The sequence below is a fragment of the Podarcis vaucheri genome (genome assembly GCF_965113315.1).
Source record: "Podarcis vaucheri genome assembly, chromosome: 2".
Classification (NCBI taxonomy): Eukaryota; Metazoa; Chordata; class Lepidosauria; order Squamata; family Lacertidae; genus Podarcis; species Podarcis vaucheri.
The window spans coordinates 132,293,464-132,307,539 of record NC_138760.1 but is presented as its reverse complement, the minus strand read 5'-3'; the positions used below and the strand labels follow the sequence as shown (position 1 = coordinate 132,307,539).

Sequence of the window (14,076 nt, the reverse complement as noted above, 5' to 3'; positions counted from 1 at the left end):
ATTGGGTTCTTTTTTTAAATTTTTATTAGGTTTTCACATTTTATACAGACAACAACAAAACACAAAAACAAACACAAAAGACAACAAACATGTATAATTTCCATAAACCTTATTTTCTAACCCTGGTCCTTGACTTCCCCCCACCCCCTCCCTTGCATCCCTATTCCCAAATTTATGTCAGCAAGTTAGCCCGGGAGGGGGGGTTGTTTACAGCAAAACAAACGACTTCCAACACTCCACTCTCCTGCTCAAAGTTACTTTTTCCAAATCTTGGAAGTTGCTGTCTTTTTAAACTCACCCTTTACAGGGTAGGCACTCCAGCTTAGTTCTTATATGGTTGCTCTGGATCGTCTGCAAGGGGGGGTGCGGACTTCCTTTTAGCACACTCCCCGGTCGTCTCAAATTCAAAAGGTAAAATTCTTAAAGTCCAATTCTAGTTTACTCACGGGTTCTTCTTTTCAGCCAAATTTCAAGGAAGGAAGTCAGCGCTCTCCAGTCATGGCTCGCGGCTTCACTCAGCGGCGGTAGCGATCGACTCTCAGCACCGCGCCGTCCCCCGTATCCCCTCCACAGCCTTTAAAAAGGCTCTTCGCGAATCAGGGGGGGCGCTTAAGGTGCCCACCAAGTCTTCAGTCCGCAGGCATCCGCGCCTGCGGTTTTTAAGGGTCCCCGTGTCGCCGGCACGGCAAAGACCCATCCACCGCTGAGCCGATTCCCTCCAGAGCTCGGAGGGAATCCGCCATTTCCAGATCGCGCCAACCCCGGAAGTCATATTTAATTGGGTTCTTTCTTCCTCTGTTATAGTCTTCCCGCTGCAGTCTTCTAAGTATTTTTCTATTCGGATTATTTCTTCCTCTACCTTTTTATACAATTTCTCATAAAATTTGAGGAAATTTTACTGTATTTCTTTTGGGTCTTCTACCAATTGCTCCTCCATTTTTATCTTATTTATCACATTTTGTTTTTGCCTTCTTCACAATTGCCAAGCTAATAATTTACCTGTTTTGTTAGCTGATTCAAAGTATTTTTGTTTCATTAACTTAATTTTCCATTCAATTTCTTGACTTGTTAGCATTGAATACTGTGTTTGTAATATTTTTGTTATTTGTATATTTTGTTCGTCTTTCAGATTTGCTATTAATTTTTTCGCGCATTCTCTTAACTGACTAAGAATTTCCTCTTTCTTTTGTTCTCTTACTTTCCTCTTATAGCTATTTTGCTGAATAAAAAAACCTCTTAGGACCGCTTTACTAGCATCCCAGACTACATCTATACTTGTTTCTTTATTAAGATTCAAATTGAAATAATCTTTTAAAGTGGCTTTGGCCTTTTCAATGACTTCTTCATTCTCCAATAAATATTCATTCATTCTCCATCTGAACCCGCTCTGTGATACACCTTTTATTTCCAACATTATCGAATTGTGATCAGAGAGGGTTCTCGGTTGAATTTCACATTTTAGAGTTCTTAATGTAAGTTCTCTTGAGACCCAGATTTCATCAGTTCTGCCCCAGCTCTTATGTGGTTCTGAAAAAAAGGTGAATTGCTTCTCTATTGGGTGTTTGTGTCTCCAGATGTCTACTAAATTCAAATTTTCCTCCAAGTTATTAAAGGATCTTGGCAGTTTCCCTTGGTTACATTTTTTCCTTTCTGTTTGTCTGTCAATTTCTGGTCCCGGCACTCCATTAAAATCCTACCTTCATCATCTTTACAAATCAATTTGGGTTCCCATTTTTCTTTGACGCTACCCCTCTCCCCCCCCCGCAATAGAATTTATAAACTCAACCCCAAGTTTTTTGTTTATCAAAATATGTTTGTGCTTTTTGGTCACATGTGTCTCCTGTATACAGATTAAATCCAGATTCTTTCTTTTCAGGGCATTCACAATTTTATTCCTTTTCGTTTTTTCATTCATCCCGTTCACATTCCATGACAAAATTTTCAGATTCATTCTTATGTTTACTTTCCAATCTACAAGCAACTAATAATTTAAATTTGAGTGGTTTTGTTTTCTGTATCCTCCTCCTCCTCCTCCTCCTCCTCCTCCTCCTCCTCCTCCTCTTCTTCCACTACTCCCTCTTCCTCTTCATCCACTTCTTCCTTCCCTCCCTTATCTTCCTGTTCTTTTCCTTTCTCTCTTCTTCTTCTTCTCTCCTCTAGGTCTCCATTTCTTCCTCCATATCTCTCCCCTACTTTTCCAAGATCTTTCTCATATCTGTGCAGAAATTTGCTCACTTCTTGAATCTCAGTGATCTTAAATCTTTTATCTTTATAGAAAAAGGAGATCCCTTGCGGGAACTCCCATCTATGTTGTATGCCGTTCTTTTTAGAACACTTACTAGCTGTTTATATCCTTCTCTTTTGCGTAGGAGTCTGGTTGGTATTTCTTTAAAGATGATAATTGGTCTTCCTTCAACTATTAATTTCTTTTGGTAACTTACTCTCAATATTGTATTTTTCATCTCTATCGTGTTGAATATGACTAAACAATCTCCTAGAACCTTTTTTGATTTTACTTGTTTGGACCTTATTTTTATTCTAAAAGCGTTTTCTATTGTATATGCAATCTCTTGCTTTTCTCCCAAGGAGCAGGCGTCTTTTAATTTCGTGGCTGCTGTCACCATCTGCAGTGATCATGGAGCCCAAGAAAGTAAAATCTCTCACTGCCTCCATTTCTCCCCCTTCTATTTGCCAGGAGGTGATGGAACCAGTGGCCATGACCTTCGTCTTTTTGATGTTGAGCTTCAGACCATATTTTGCGCTCTCCTCTTTCACCCTCATTAAAAGGTTCTTTATTTCCTCCTCACTTTCTGCCATCAAGGTTGTGTCATCTGCATATGTGAGGTTGTTGAGATTTCTTCTGGCCATCTTAATTCCAGCCAAATTACATTAAGATAAGAAGATGGCTGCAGGAGAGGAGCATGGCAGCAAGAGAGAGAAAATGGCTGCGCGATTTGGCTCTTTTATGGAGTCAGCCAGGGCCACGCCCATCTCCCAGCGGGAGGATGCTCCAGCCCAGTGGAACAGGAATTTACACTGACTGGGGTAACCTCCCCCTGCCTGTGCCCACTCTCGGGAAACAAGGAATGTTGCATTGGACTGTTCCAATGGATTACATCCCACATGAACTACCAGCTACCTCTGGGCATTGAGGATGGAAATCCTCTCCCCACCTTTGCAACTGGACTTCAGGCACAGACAGGAAGCATCCTTTGCACCTAATAGGGTCAAGGGAGGGTCCACGTATAAGGGGAAAGTTAACTCTTAGCATGCCATCCATGGTACAAAGACATCCGGTGTTATGTACTGAAGTTCTCACTGTAGATAGTTTTCACTCAGGTCCACATATGCAACTAAGGGATTGAAAGTGATGTTCAGTGATTGGATAGTTAGAGAAAATGGTTACAGTTGCGTTGTACTGGAGCTCTATATAAGCAGGCTGGCTGAACCCTTCAGTTCAGTTCTGTTCTGGCCTGTGCATAAACAAGAGCTGTTTGAAGAATCGCTGTGTCGTCTGATATGTTCACCCACAACTTAACACCCACAGTGCTTTCTTCATACTGCAATTGAATAATGAAAAGACTTTTTCTAATTCTACTTCTGAGACGGGGAAGGAGGGGCTGCAGGTACCAGAGAAGTCTCCTCGTGAGCCTATTTTTGCTCAGAGGCACCATGTGGCAGCCCCAGGGCTTCTGCTTCCTTTGGGTTTAGGGGAAGATCCTGCTCAAATCTTCCATTCTTGGACAAGGTGAGTGAGCGGGTGGTTGTGGAAGAACTCCAGGCACACCTGGAGGATGCGGACCATTTGGATCCCTTCCAATCGGGATTCAGGCCTCACCATGGGACTGAAACTGCCTTGATTGTGCTGGTCGATGATCTCTGGTGGGCTAGGTACAAATGTGAGAGCTGTTTCCTAGTTCTGCTGGATTTCTCAGGGGCCTTTAATACCATTGAGCATGACAAGCTCCTGGACCATATAGAGGAGCTGGGATCTGGCAGCACTGTTATGCAGTGGGTCTGCTCCTTTCTCCTGGGTCGTATCCAGAAGGTGGTGTTGGGGGATGAGTGTTGGACCTCTGGGCTCTCACTTGTGGGGTGCCACAGGGTTCCGTCCTCTTCCACATGCTTTTTAACATCAATATGAAGCCGCTGGGAGAGATCTTCAAGGGGGTGGGCTGGGTGTTCATAAATATGTGGATGATACCCAGTTCCACCTCTCTTTCAAATCGGAACCAGTGAAGGTGGTGAAAGTCCTGTGTGAGTACCTGGAGGCGGTTGGAGGATGTTTGGCGGCTAACGGATTGAGGTTGAATCCTGACAAGACAGATGCACTGTTTTGGGGGGACAGGGCAGGTAAGATTAGAGAATTCCAGGTCCTGAAAGGGGTAACTGTGCCCCTGAAGGACCAGGTGTGCAGCCTGGGAGTCATTTTGGACTCACAGCTGTCCCTGGAGGCACACGTCAATTCTGTGTCCATGGTAGTGTCTACCAGCTGCATCTGGTATGTAGGCTGAGACCCTACCTGCCCGCAGACTGTCTCACCAGAGTGGTGCATGCTCTAGTTATCTCCCGCTTGGACTACTGCAATGCGCTCTCCGTGGGGCTACCTTTGAAGGTGACCTGGAAACGACAACTAATCCAGAATGTGGCAGCTAGACAGTTGACTGGAAGCAGCCAAGACCACATAACAACACCAGTCTTGAAAGACCTACAGTGGCTCCCAGTATGTTTTCGAGCACAATCCAAAGTGTTGGTGCTGACCTTTAAACCCTAAACAGCCTGGGCGCAGTAGACCTGAAGGAGCATCTCCACACCCATCATTTTGCCTGGACAATGAGGTCCAGCTCCGAGGGCCTTCTGGCGGTTCCCTCACTGTGAGAAGCGAAGTTACAGGCAACCAGGCAGAGGGCCGTCTCAGTAGTGGCGCCCGCTCTGTGGAAAGCCCTCCCATCATATATCAAAGAAATAAACAACTATCTGACGTTTAGAAGACATCTGAAGGCAGCTCTTTTTAAGGAAGGTATTAATGATTGATGTTTTCATGTATTTTTAATATTTTGTTGGAAGCCACCCAGAATGGCTGGGGTTAATAATAATAATAATAATAATAATAATAATAATTTTGAACTAATTCTTCAGTCCTGCTTTTGGGGAGTCTTCCTGCAAGCAGACCACTGTGTACACAAGGGTTTCACAAACCAGGGTTTCCACTCTTTTTGGAAGACAACTGCTAAAGACATAGGAAAAACAATCATTGGAAAACAAATAAATATTGATATATATTTATGAAGGCAACCCAGCTTAGGGAAGATTTTTATGTTGATGTTTCATTGTGTAAATAAACAATAATAGTCACACATACGTATATACGTATATTATTTAAACTATACAAATAACTGTAATAAATCAGCACGGCCCCTGCGTCTTATTACTGCCTCCCTGTTACCTAGCCCAGTGTTCAGCAGACATGGATTCTGCCTTTCCTGTTCTTCTGGCCTTTTTTAGGAGGCAGGAAGAGTCTCCGTAAGACCCTCAACTTAACTCTATTGAAATGATACAATAACAAAAGTACTGTAAATGAGGAAAGAATAAGTGTGCAGCTGCCACCCTGCTGTGGAGGGAAACATCCATCCATCATCTCCTACACAAATAGGAAGCCCCCCGCTCCCCCCCCATTTCCACTCTCCGCTGTGGGGAGAGAGGCGACTGGGGGGGAGGAGGGGGCCATTTCCCGACGGAGCCCCAAGAGCAGGAGGCCAAAGGCAGCGCCATCTCTTCCTGTCTCCATCCCAACACAGGCAGGGGCTGCTCTGCCAACGGAGCTCTAGAGGCGCGCGCCTGCGACCAGGAACCCGAAGTGTCTATAGGTCGGAAGTTTCCGGGGGGGGGGCAAAGTGGAAAGTGGGGGGTTTCCCGAAGGGGAGGAGGGGGGTGGGTTGACTAGTTCCCCTCACCCCCCCCCCCCACTCCGCTTTCTATTGCGGGGAAGGAACCCGGAACAGCGAGCAAGGGAGGCGGAGGTCCAGAGAGGACAAAGAGGTCAAGAGGCTGCGTGGGAAAGGGGGCGATTTAGGGGGAAGAGGGAAAGACAGAGACCCCTCCCGGAAACAGAGCCATAGCTATGGGGGTAGCCAGGCGGGGGGGGGGTGTTTTTTTGCACCAGGTGGCGCCTCCAGCAGGGCGCCGTGGAGGATGTCTTTGGGGGGACGCAAAGGTCTCCAGTTGGGTCTTTGACTCGGGGGAAATCCAGCCTAGTTTCACCCCTGCCCGCAAAAAAGCCCCCCTCTCCCGGGCCTCATAAGCAGGGGCTCCGATCCCCGCAATCCTGCTGCGAAGGGGGGGGGCAACACCTGCAGGGATTGCGTGGCAGGATCTCCTTTGCAGGCCCCCCCATGTTTCTTTTTCCTGGGGGTCCAGGAGGTGCTCAAGGCCCCCGATCCATGCAATCCAGCTGCCCTCTCCTTTGCAGCGCCCTCCCCTCCACACGCGTCTCCTTTCCCCGGGGGCTCAAGCGACGCTGGACTGCCCTGCACCCCCTGGGCTGTCTTGCCTGAACTGAAACGTGATGCCCACCAAGGGGGTCCCCACGAAGACCCCCGACCCCAAGCCGCCCTGGATTTGATCCCAGGACCCCAAACATGACGCCCTCTGCCGTTCCCCCCTGGCAGGAATCCCTGGAAGTACTCCTGCCCCTTGATGGAGAGACGGAGTCCACGAAAGGGTTAAAGGAAGTGAAATAGGCCTTGATAAAGGACCCCCCCCCTCTCCCGCCTCCCTGCCCGTCTTGCGAGGCCCCTCCGGATGGAGAGGTTGGCGCGCCCGGGAGAGATGCGGCGCAGAGGGCGAGGGGTGAGCGATGCCATGGGGGTTTCTGGGCGCAGGGGAGACTGTGGGACGGAGGGAGGAGGGCAGAGGAAGATGGGGGGCTGAGGGAGGAATGGCAGCATCCCTGGGGGATAGAAGCCCAGCCGAGCAGAGAGGGAGGGAGGAAGACTCTTCCTTTTGGAGAGATGTCTCCATCCTTGGGCGCTGGAGGAGGAATTTCTGGTGGTGGGTCTGCCTTGGCTTCTCCCTCCTGCCCACTCTGCCTGATAAGGGGGGGGTCCACTGATTTTCCTCACCCTTTCCTCCCTGGAAGCTCAGTCCTCTCCCCACTGATCCTCGGCTGCATTGCTGTTATTGTTGTTTAGTCGTGTCCAACTCTGTTTGCCAGGAGGTGATGGGACCAGTGGCCATGATCTTAGTTTTTTTGATGTTGAGCTTCAGAGTATATTTTGCACTCTCCTCTTTCACCCTCATTAAAAGGTTCTTTAATTCCTCCTCACTTTCTGCCATCAAGGTTGTGTTATTTGCATATCTGAGGTTGTTGATATTTCTTCTGGCAATCTTAATTCCGGTTTGGGATTCATCCAGCCCAGCCTTTTGCATGATGAATTCTGCATATAAGTTAAATAAGCAGGGAGACAATATACAGCCTTGCCGTACTCCTTTCCCAATTTTGAACCAATCAGTTGTTCCATATCCAGTTCTAACTGTAGCTTCTTGTCCCACATAGAGATTTCTCAGGAGACAGATGAGGTGATCAGGCACTCCCATTTCTTTAAAAACTTCATAGAATCATAGAATCATAGAGCTGGAAGAGACCACAAGGGCCATCGAGTCCAACCCCCTGCGAAGCAGGAAACACCATCAGAGCACTCCTGACATATGGTTGTCAAGCCTCTGCTTAAAGACCTCCAAAGTAGGAGACTCCACCACACTCCTTGGCAGCAAATTCCACTGTCAAACAGCTCTTACTGTCAGGAAGTTCTTCCTAATGTTTAGGTGGAATCTTCTTTCTTGTAGTTTGGATCCATTGCTCCGTGTCCGCTTCTCCGGAGCAGCAGAAAACAACCTTTCTCCCTCCTCTATGTGACATCCTTTTATATATTTGAACATGGCTATCATATCACCCCTTAACCTCCTCTTCTCCAGGCTAAACATGCCCAGCTCCCTTAGCCGTTCCTCATAAGACATCGTTTCCAGGCCTTTGACCATTTTGGTTGCCCTCCTCTGCACACGTTCCAGTTTGTCAATGTCCTTCTTGAATTGTGGTGCCCAGAACTGGACACAGTACTCCAACTTGCCATAGTTGCTGTGGTCCACACAGTCTAAGGCTTTTGCATAGTCAATGAAGTAGAAGTAAATGTCCTTCTGGAACTCTCTAACTTTCTCCATAATCCAGTGCATGTTTTCAATTTGGTCTCTGGTTCCTCTGCCTCTTCTAAATCCAGCTTACACTTCTGGGAGTTCTCGGTCCACATACTGCTTGAGCCTTCCTTGTAGAATTTTAAGCATAACCTTGCTAGTGTGTGAAATGAGTGCAATTGTGCGGAGGTTGGAGCATTCTTTGGCATGGCCCTTCTTTGGGATTGGGATTCAGACTGTTCTTTTCCAATCCTCTGGCCACTGCTGAGTTTTCCAAATAGTCAAACCCTTGGTCCACCTTGGAGAGGAGAAGAGAGAAAAAGCTGGAAGGTCCTGAGGGGGAGGAGGGAGGAGAAGGCCTTCTCCAAAGCGGCTCTTTGCTTCTGGAAGCCCCTCCCAGGAAGTAGCCAGATACCTCTTCCTCTCTCTCAGGCTCCCATTCTTAAGTGTTTCCACTGCATGGTTAATCGATGGTGGTGGTGCTGATGATGTATATATACCAATCTAGGAATATGGGAGAAGGATGCTATAGAAAGGCTTTCAGGGTTTATATATAAGTATATCCAGAAGGCATTTCTATTACAGTGGTGCCCCGCAAGACGAAATTAATCTGTTCTGTGGGTGTCTTCATCTTGCAGGGTTTTTCGTCTTGCGGAGCACCGCTATCAAAGGCTTAGCGGATAAGCGGTAATTGACAGATAAGCGGCTTAGCGGCTATTAGCGGATAAGCGGCAATTTGCAGATAAGCGGCTTAGCGGCTTTCAGAAAAGGCAAAATAAACGCAAGACCCCCCAAAAAATTTCGTTTTGCAAGACAACCCCATAGAAAAATTCATCTTGCGAAGCAGAAAAAAATCGGAAAGCCCTTTCGTCTTGCGCGCTTTTCGTTTAGTGGGGCATTCATCTAGCGGAGTACCACTGTACTTTTATTTTTTGTAGGCAATGTCAGAGTGGGTTACAAACTGAGATGCAATCTATCAGCATCCAAAGATCCATAATCCGCCCCAGTCTCGGGCATTTCCACGGTAGACAATACCTGTGGCTGGAGGCTCTACACCCAGGGCTGTGCATCTGCAGGCCTGGAATTGCCAGTATTATAGGCAAGGGGTGTGAGATTGCCAAATTTACAGACAGTATGTGAGTGAGCGTTTGTGTTTGGGATGATAGTTTACAGCAACCGTGTAATTTACTCCATCCGTAACTTTTCATGAACCGATATTGCGGTAGGAATTCCAAAACAATTATGCAAAATCTACAAAGAGACTCTCAGGATAATGGAGATTGTGAGTCTTCCTGGTCCACAGTCCACACCCTCAGCCTGCAGCCCACAAATGCTGAGGCCATAATACTTTTATTAGCCCTTAATGGGACACCAGCTACTTTGTTATACTTTCTTCAACACATGAATATTATTGAATACTTTTCCAGTGATTTAAATGGCACTTCCGTTTTACTTATTCCGCACAGGAGAGAATCTGATCTGCAAGTCTGAGCTCAACTTCTTCCTTGAAACAGAAAAATACAGAGACTTTGAGAGGTATGTCTTGCCTGGGAGACTGTATCTTTGTAGGTCCCGTTTCAGTTTGTGGAAACATGAGAAATGTCCTGCTGGAGTAGGATCAGGGCCCACCTCGTCCATCATCCTCTTCTCGCAAGGACCAGGCAAGGAGAACCCCCCCCAGCAGGGCCAACAACTGTCTCCCCACTCAGGACTCCCAGCCCCTGGGATTCAGATGAATAATTCCTCCGTGGGGGGGACGGGACTAATAGCTGGGAACTGAAGGACTGCTACTGAAATGGTGGGTGGTTCTGAGAAGGTGGACACAATGGAGCCGCCTCAGGAAGTAAATGGTGCAGGATTAGGGAATGTGTGTAGTTGCTTGGAGTGTATCAGGAAGATGTTACACATCACGGAGGAAGGGGGAAACAATACAGATATTTAGCGTTTTCAGAGGAGGAGGAAGATGGAGAAAGTGTGTCCCTCCAGATGCTGTTCCAGTAGAACTCCCATTATCCCTGGTCGTTGGCCATCCTTGCTTGGGCTGATGGTGCTTTGAGTCCAACCACATCTGGAGGGCCAGAGATGTCGCACCTCACCATAGATGGTTCCTCTAGGAGCTCAGACTCACTTGGGAGGTCCGGGTGGGTATAGATACCAAGGGTCACTGAGACACGTTTTCAGGGATTATGATTGATACATAGACTCCGAATCCAAGGTGCCCACAGTAAATGAAGGTTTTGATGATACCCTCAAAGAGGTCTGGTTTATATTCCAGAAGACGGCCAACCAGAGGATAGATCTGAAGGTTCTGAACTGAGTTACAATCGAGATTCTGAGTTACAATTCAGGCTGAGAAATGGAGGCAGGGGTCCTAAATGTCATCTAACGATGGTTTCCCCCCTCAGGCTCTCTTCTGGTGGAAGCATCTCTGACTGCACCTCCTCTCTCAAAAGTCAGATTCTGTCCTTCCACCCCCTTTTGTTGACATCCATCTGCCTCGAGACACAATGTAGAGTCTCCATGAGGTTGAAGTCAAACAGGGGTGTTAGAAGCACAGACGTGACCCCCGCAGATTACAGGGCAGTGTGTGTGGAGGTCCTGGGCTCCCTACACGACAAGGCCATCTTCTCCAGCAGGGTGGCCCCGTTTAAAAATGCAAAAATCCGGACAGAGTTGTTGAGCTTTCTAAAAATACAAATTCTCCCCAAAAGAAGCAGCTTTTGAGCTTTCCTGATGTTTCCCACCATAGAAATCTTCGGAATGTAATGGAGTCTGGCACGCTTCCCTGTGCCCGCTTGACCCTCAAGCTCTCTTCCTGGCTCCAAGCACAGTATCGCAGCAGCGGTTTTGCCTTGTGTGGGTGATAAATCCCAGTCTGTACACAGGCTTCTTGCTTAATCTAAGAAGGCTTTATTATGTACAGAAAAAACATCATAAATTACCCTGGAGATGGGGCGGACATTCTCTCCGGCTCAACAGCTAAAAGCGGAAGTAACTCACATGCAAAGAAAGATTCCCGTATGTGAACAAAACCAGGCCTCAGGATGTGAGACGTCACACAGAACTGTTTAACCCTGTAAGTTCTGGTTCTCCTCACAAGAAACGGCAGCCTTGCCATACGTCTGGGTGGACCTTTTGCCGATCTTGTGAAAATCCTCCTCGATTCCCAGGGGGGAACAGACCTATGGCAGCCCTACCTTCTCAACCTTCTTGATATGGTCCAAAGGGTATCACTTCCGGGGTTGGCGCGATCCGGGAATGGCGGATTCCCTCCGAGCTCCGGAGGGAATCGGCTCAGCGGGGGACGGGTCTTTGCCGTGCCGGCGACACGGGGACCCTTAAAACCGCAGGCGCGGAAGCCTGCGGACTGAAGACTCGGAGGGTGCCTTAAGCGCCCCCCTGATCCGCGAAGAGCCTTTTTAAAGGCTGCGGAAGGGATACGGGGGGTGGCGTGGCACCGAGAGTCCATCGCTACCCCTGCTGAGCGAAGCCGCGAGCCATGACCGAAGAGCGCTGACTTCCTTCCTTGAAATTCGGCTGAAAAAAAGCAACCCGTGAGTAAAGGGAAATTGGACTTTAAGAAATTTTTTGCTTGAATTAGAGACGAACGGGGGGTGTGCTAAAAGGAAGTCCGCACCCCCACCTTGCAGACAAGTTAAAGCAACGACGTAAGAACTAAGCTGGAGAGCCTGCCCTGCAAAGGGTGAGTTTAAAAAAGACATTGACTTCCAAGATTGGCAAAAAGAAAAGTAATTTCGTGTAGGAGAGTGGAGTTTTGGAAGTTCCTTTTTTGTTGTAAACAACCCTCCCCCCGGGCCCGGGAGCGTCCTATTTTGGAGCCTGTAAGCAAAGAATTTGACAGCTGTCAAAGCTGTCAAACATACAGTATACAGGGAAAATTGCTACTTAAGACCCCTTTGGATTATAAGGTGTTACAATTGAACTTAAATTGTTGGAAACAAAGTAATAAAAATAAGAAAGAGGACTGTTGGAGAGAGTAACGTTGAAGAATCAGATTCCCTCTAGGGGGAATTCCATGGAATTACAATGGCTGTGGATGGAAAGATACTGGCTGAAATCGAAAGGATGTTTTCACTGGTGGGAACCTTACAAGAGCATATCTCAGAGATGAGTAATCACATAATGACCTTCACTACAGAAACAAATAGCTCTGCTGACTGTAAGGAGGATTGGAATGAGAAAGAACCCACAGCTGAACTTCAAGTGACGGTTGGAGAGAAGGAGACAAAACAAGAGAAAGAGAAAGTAAAGTTGGAAGATACGAACCAGAATTTGACATCTGTGGAATATAAGCAAGGAGACTATTGGATTAAATCTACAACAAATCTACGAAAGATGCAACAGACGAAAGTGGAGGCCCTGGAAGCTTATGGAATTCAAGAATTTAAAATAAAGAAATACAATTGGGGCCTCCACATTGACTCTGACTTTGACTTGGACTATGATCTGAAAGATCCATGCCTTGTGGAAATTCCTCAGCAGTTGTACGTAAGAGACTATGGATGGATTGTGATAGAGCTCTTTCGGGATTTGATGACAGATATAGAGGATTACCAACAAGACCGGCGGAGAGGGACTGTGAGAGATGGGAGAGCCTCGGACGTGAGGAATCCAGGCTAAGAACTGATATTTTGGACATACATTGGGAAGGGACGCAAATCGGGGATGGGAGGGAGGGAAAGATGTAATTTTAACAACACTCAGGATAATGGAAATTAATTAATATGACTGATATGAAAGACAAAATGGGAAATCGATGGAAGAGAACTGAGATCCAACTGAGATCCTATGTCTTTAGCACTCGTCTTCCAAAAAGAGATGGAAACCCTGGTTTGTGAAACCCTTGTGTACACAGTGGTCTGCTTGCGGGAAGACTCCCCAAAAGCACGATTGAAGAATTAGTTCAATATTATTATTATTATTATTATTAAACCCAGCCATTCTGGGTGGCTTCCAACAAAATATTAAAAATACATGAAAGCATCAATCATTAAAACCTTCCGTAAACAGAGCTGCCTTCAGATGTCTTCTAAACGTCAGATAGTTGTTTATTTCTTTCATATATGATGGGAGAGCTTTCCACAGAGCGGGCGCCACTACTGAGACGGCCCTCTGCCTGGTTGCCTGTAACTCGCTTCTCGCAGTGAGGGAACCGCCAGAAGGCCCTCGGAGCTGGACCTCATTGTCCTGGCAAAACGATGGGGGTGGAGATGCTCCTTCAGGTCTACTGGGCTGAGGCCTTTAAGGGTTTAAAGGTCATCACCAACACTTTAATTTGTGCTCAAAAACATACTGGGAGCCAGTGTAGGTCTTTCAAGACTGGTATTGTTATGTGGTCTTGGCCGCTCCCAGTCACCTGTCTAGCTGCAGCATTCTGGATTAGTTGTCGTTTCCAGGTCACCTTCAAAGGTTGCCCCACGGAGAGCGGATTGCAGTAGTCCAAGCGGGAGATAACTAGGGCATGCACCACTCTGTGAGACAGTCTGCGGGCAGGTAGGGTCTCAGCCTGCATACCAGAGGCAGCTGGTAGACAGTTACCCCTTTCAGGACCAGGAATTCTCCAATCTTGCCTGCCCCGTCCCCCAAAACAGTACATCTGTCTTGTCAAGATTCAACCTCAATCCGTTAGCCGCTATATATCCTGCAACTGCCTCCAGACACTCACACAGGACTTTCAGCACCTTTCACTGGTTCCGATTTGAAAGAGAGGTAGAACTGGGTATCATCCACATATTGATGAACACCCATCCCACCCCCTTGAAGATCTCTCCCAGCAGCATGTGGAAGAGGATGGAACCCTGTGACACCCCACAAGTGAGAGCCCAGGGGTCCAACACTCATCCCCCAAGACCACCTTCTGGATACGAC

At 47.2% G+C, this 14,076-nt stretch overlaps 1 long non-coding RNA gene across 1 annotated transcript; it reads left to right on the top strand.

The window, feature by feature from the left end:
* Positions 1 to 5,473: 5,473 nt before the first annotated feature.
* On the top strand, positions 5,474 to 11,385 carry LOC309525851. Its single transcript, XR_014216546.1, has 3 exons — positions 5,474 to 6,039; positions 9,654 to 9,723; positions 10,593 to 11,385. It is a non-coding gene; the product is annotated as an uncharacterized lncRNA (long non-coding RNA).
* Positions 11,386 to 14,076: the final 2,691 nt, after the last annotated feature.